Raw genomic sequence first — 6,000 nt, 5'->3', positions numbered from 1 at the left:
GCCAGCAGCTAACGACTAGTTTTCAAATGCCTTGAGGGTCGAGAGTTCCGACGTGAGTCGGGAGTTCCAATGGTCGGAAGTTCCGGCATGAGTCAGGAGTTCCGACACCTCACATACTTTAACTCAGTTACCTTAGTTTTCAAATGTGTTAAGGGTCGGGAGTTCCGACGTAAGTCGGGAGTTCCAATGGTCAAAAGTTCTAGCATTCATCGGGAGTTCCGACGGCTCACAACGTTACTGTAACTCAGTTACCGTTGGCGCAGTGTAAGTCATACCATGGCAACGGCTATATAACGGCTAGTTTTTCCATGGGGGCTATAAATACCCCCAAGCCTCCACCTTTGGAGGTTGCTGATTCTGCTGATACACATACATGTTTTTGAGCCTTGCCAACTCTCCCAAACCCTCTCTTAGTGAGTGTGTGATCCAAATTGCCAAATCAATTAGTGGGTTGAGAGAAATTTAAAAAGAGACCATCCAGCCACTTAAGCACTTGTGCATATTGTCAATCTCGTGATTCGCATTTGTTACTCTTGGACTCTTTGGTCCTAGACAGCTAGGCGTCGCCGGAGAGCACCTGAGAGATTGTGGTGTGCCTCAGAAAGTTTGTAACGGTAGATTTCACCACCTCGGAATCAACTAGTGGAAGGAGGAAAATGAGTTGGAAAAGACTCTGGCTAGAGTGACCTTTATGGTACCCTTTAGGGCTGACCTTCGCTCGGTCGCCCGCAGCCCCCTCAACAGAGAGTAGGACTCGAACGAGTCTGAACTTCGGTAAAACAAATATCATGTCCCAATTCGTATTTCATTTGATATTTGTGTTGCTCTTGCTCTTGTGCAGGTTATCTGTGTATATTGTCATATCTAGTAGGTACCTGCAGTTTGATTTGAAATTAGAAATCGAAAGGAGCAAGTTTAGGGCTGTTCCACTGAAACCGTGTATACCGGACACGTTTGGTATAGTTACCGGACACGTCCAGTATTGATCACTGTGTCAGGCTGTTCTGCAGAACACGTGCATACCGAACATGTCCGGTATACCTACCAGACACGTCTGGTATTTCCTGCCTGTGCTGAATATATTCATTCTCTGTTCTAACTTTGTATTGCAGGGTTGTAACTTCTATATATATATATATATATTCTTTATACCTTGTTTAATCTGTGGCTAACTTGTGAGGGGTGGTACTACACTTAATTTGGAGTTTTCATTTTGGAAACTCTCTTTACTAATTATTTCTGCATTTAAAGGTGTTAATTTTCATAAATGCCTATTCACCCCCCTCTAGGCGGCATTCTAGGTCCTTTCAATTGGTATCAGAGCGAGGTTTTCACCTAAAGCTTCACCACCGTGAGAAAAGGATGTCAACGCCTATCGAGTTGGAGTTGGTGCTTCTCCAAAATGATGGTTCAAACTTTCTACCTTGGTCAATTCATGTACTAAATGCTTTTAGGGATATTAGTTCTCTTGTTGAGCATATTGTGGATGCAAGCATAACACTTCCTATAGTTGATTGGAGAAACTATAAAAATTTGTCAAAAGAGGAAGAGATATGTGTGCAACTCAATGCTCAAGCTATTAATGTCATTTTGAGTACATTAAGTGTAGAGGTTCAAGATGAGGCAATCTTCAATGGACAACCACCTCCGGAGAGTGCTCATCTCATTTGGACTAGACTTTTTGATTTATATGGAAAATCCAAATGTGATGATGCACTTGAGATCGAGTTAATGGAAAGTATGTCCATTGTGTCTTCATGCAGCGAAGAAGCCTCACAAGACCTCAAGAGCACCGAGCCGAAGCAAGAAGTGCAAGCAGCGCATGACTTGCTGTCTGCCTACACATACCGGACATGTCTGGTATGCCTACCGGACATGTCTAGTATGGCCAAGGCAGCAGAGCAGCAAGCAGCTATTTGCAATGATGCTCAAGCCTGGTGGCGACCAAGTGTTGAGTCAACCTCAATATCTCATGATACTTATCACTTGTGTCTCATGGCCAAGAAAAGCAAGAAGAAGAGTAATAAGAAAGATCAAGAAAAGGAGAAAGCACAAGTAGATGATCAAGATGAGAGTGATGTTGAAGTTGAAGACAACTACAACCTTGATCATCTCAATCGCAAGGACAAGTTCATCATCATGAAGATAGTCGAAAAGAATGATGAGCTTGAAGAAGAAATTGAGAAGCAAGAGCAATCACTTCAAAAGCAAGAATTGTTTCTCATCTCCAAGATGGAAGAACTAAAGGCTCTAAGTAAAAGGTATGAAAAATTATCAATTGAGCATGCTTTAGTTACTAACTCCTCTTCTAGTGTTTCACAACTAGAGAAGGAAAACTTGGAGCTCAAGGCAAGGCTAGATGAACTATCAAACAAATATAATGTGCTACAAGCAAACTATGTTCATCTAAAGTGCTCTCATGAGGAAGTAATAGAATCAAGCATCATGCTTGAGGTAGCTCATGAGGTTGTGATCACATCGGTAAAAATTACTCAACCTCTTACACATTCACTCACTAGTACACCATCTTAATTAAATATTTCTTGTACTAATGAGTGTGCTCCTCAAGCAAGCCAATCTTTGATTGAGCTAAATCTCATAGAAAACATAGAGCTCAAAGAAGAGGTGAAAAGATTAAAGAAAGATGTGATTCGGTTGAAGGTTAAGGAGAAAGCACAACCTTCTTAAGATAACCGTGATAACATGGTGAAGAAGCTTGAGAAGGGTTCAAACCTTGCTTCCTCCAAAACCCAACAAAAGAATCACATTTCAAGTAAGGCCAACACAACCAAGAGCAAGAAACATGGAAAAAGGTTATGCTATGGTTGTGGATTAAATGGACATGAGTGGGCCATGTGTCCACATAAGAGTTGGGCCGACAAGGTTGAAGTGGCCGAACAAAAGGCCTCAAACAAGTTGGCCAACCAAAAGAAAAGTGATGGACAAAGCACTTGTCTCATGAGCAAGAAATTAGGGCATCCTACCAAGAAATGCCCAATGTACAAAGAGGCAAGAAAGGAAGCCCAAGTTGCAACAAGAAGATGCTATGGATGCAATGAGATGGGCCACAAGGTTGATAGATGTCCATACAAGCAAAACAAGCATAGAGCAAACAAAGGCCGCATATGCCATGCTTGTAGAAGAAAGGGGCATCTAAGCTATGAATGCCCAAATGGTAACACTCCTAAGCCGAACACATTTGTTTATAATGATATGCTTAGGAAGACCACAAATGGAGTTAGCACTAGCAAGGTGATGTGTTCACCACAAACTAGTACTAAAACCATTTGGGTGCCTAAGCACTTGTTGACTAACTCAAAAGGACCCAACAAGAGTTGGGTACCAAAGTGTGCTTAGGTTAATGATGTAGGTGCTTGGTGATGAGATGAAGGCATCGGGGTGGTTGAGCAAGCAAATTGATAATATTCACTCAATCTATCAACCAATTCTTATCATAATCTCTTATATGGTTGACCCAAAGATAATTCAATGAATATATCATCCATTTCATCCTTACCATTGGTAACAAGTACCTAAACCTTATAGGATAGCCACTTTGTTCGTTTTGTGTTCAATAGTTCACAAATAGGCATATTTGTGAAGAATTGAAAGTGGCTAATTAGATTCAATTGAAAAGTATTTGATTTTGCCATATGATGCTTTTAATGGTTCTCTAGTAGAGCAGTTTATGTTGAGATGCAGGGCATAAAATAAATACTATAGCTAAAACATAGAATCACAAGCAGCGGGTTATTTGTTTTTGTCCTGCACCTATCGGACGTGTCCGGTATTAATATCAGACGTGTCCGATATGGCCAATGACAGAAAGAAGGTGTTTCTATTCTACGTATTCCAGACATGTCTGGTATACCTACCGGACATGCCCGGTATTGCAGAAACCAGAACACTAATTGGATTGCAACTGAGTCTTTGATCCATATATTTTCATATATCCTTAATTTACTCAGAAGCTTGTGGTTTATCAAATCTTAATGGATTGTGAGCATCTCTTGAACTCAAATTTAAATATGGCAAATTATTTGGTTGTGGTTCAAAATTGAAAATTGACTCCCAAATTCTTAATAGAATGGAGTGCTAGTTGAAAGTCATTTAAATTACTTAAAGCACTTATTTAGGGGGAGCTTAGTTTCTATTTTACACCTTATGGACTAACAAATTTATCTAGCATTCTTTGTAGTCCTTTGGATGAAAAATTGATTTCGTATCTAGCATGATTATTTGGCAATTAAGGTCAACATAAAGATTATCATGCTATGTATCTTCTTAGTGGTATTCTTGTGGGCTCAAGGCAAAGGTATGTTTTTACATACATGCATTGTAGGTGCATCTAAGGCCCTTTATATGTTAGAATGTGCATTTGTGTGATATAGGAGAGATGTTTTTCAAAACCCATAACTAGCATGTGTAGGTGGTGTGAATTTGAAAAACTATTTGAATCTTGGTCTTTGTGACCTAGCCTTGTCATGTGATAGTTATGTAACACCTCTGGTGTTTTGACCTAATACTAAAATTTGACATGTCATCATGTGCATTGCAAAGCATTCATATAGTATAAAGTTTTGAATGCATTCACTAAATAAGGTTTATTTCATAATGTTGTTATTTCATGTGATGTGTTTCAAAAACCCTAAATAAAGGTCATGACCACAAGGGTCAAATTTCATGTGATCATGTGAGGCCATGTGTCATTTGACTCAAATAACCCTAATGGGCCATGTTACTGGTCAAAAATCAAAATCTAAGTAAAAGGAAGACAAATCAAATTTGAATTCATATTCAAATTATAAAAGTCCTTTTTGCCCCTTTTGACTAATTCAAAATCCATGAGGAATTTGGGGTTGAGGCAAAAAGCAAAGTTGGAGCTTATTTTATGTAGATCAACTTTGGTATTCAAAGTTTTTCAAGTTTACATATAAAAATTGGAGTAATTTTGAAATTATTCAAATGCTCAAATGTACCCCAAATTCAAATTTCAAAATGGAGATAGAATTTGAAAATTTTTCTAGAAGCAAAGTTGTAGAGTTTGAAAAATTGAACAACTTTCATTTTTGGAGACTTTCAACTTCTTTAGAAAATTTGTGAGTAATTTGAAAAATGGACGCAGTGGCAGTTCTGTAATTATTTCAAAAATCACCTCCACCTCTCTGCTCGCCGCCGGTGCCACGCGGAGGTCACCGCCGATCGGATTTTGCCGCTTTCATGCGCAGTGACACGCCCAAACCTTCGTGGCGAGTTCGCCCGTGCGCTGTCAACACCGCATGTCCTCCTTCTTGCTATAAATAGGAGCACACCGTCGTTAGTTCTGTTTTTCACCTTCTGCTCTGCTCCGCCGCCAGCTTGCTCCGCCGCTCGCCGTAGCCTCCGTCGAGCAGCATCCGTCGTGCCCAGCTACGCCTACACGATCGTCTTGGTCCTGCGCTTCTCGGCGTCTTGCCTATGCCGCTTGGGTTGGCCGGCGTCGCCTGGCGCAACTGCTTCTTCCCCAAGCCCGGTCGGAGCTCCGCCACCATCGCCTCGACGTGGCCAGGCCGTTCCAGACCATCTCCGCCTTCACCAAGCCCACCGACGTGACCGTGGTGAGCCACTGAATGTGAAGTTCACTTCGCTTTTGACGCTACCGCAGTTTTGCCGGGGTTACGCCGTGAGCCGACGTGCTCGAGCCGCCATGGCCGGCGTGGGGTCTTCTCCGGTGTACCTTCTGCCGTTCCAAGGACGGGGATGGGTTCGTAGTAAGGTGTAGATCATTTTGGTGAGGTCGGCTTCGCCGGAGCGTCACCGTCGGCGCATTTTGCGGTCGGTCAGTGAGGGTAGCGCCGCCGTGATTGCTTTGAGTCACTGACAGTGGGGTCAGCCTGTCAGTCCGAGTGAGGAAGAAGAACAGTGCTGATTTTTATTTTCTGAATTTGTGAATAGTGCTAAAACTTTGGGAATTTGTAGGAAATTCATGATAGCTCCAAAAATTCTGAAATTTTGTGTGTA

The sequence above is a fragment of the Miscanthus floridulus genome, chromosome 5 (genome assembly GCF_019320115.1).
Source record: "Miscanthus floridulus cultivar M001 chromosome 5, ASM1932011v1, whole genome shotgun sequence".
Taxonomy (NCBI): domain Eukaryota; kingdom Viridiplantae; phylum Streptophyta; class Magnoliopsida; order Poales; family Poaceae; genus Miscanthus; species Miscanthus floridulus.
The sequence above is the reverse complement of the archived record's forward strand: the minus strand, read 5'-3'. Positions refer to the sequence as shown.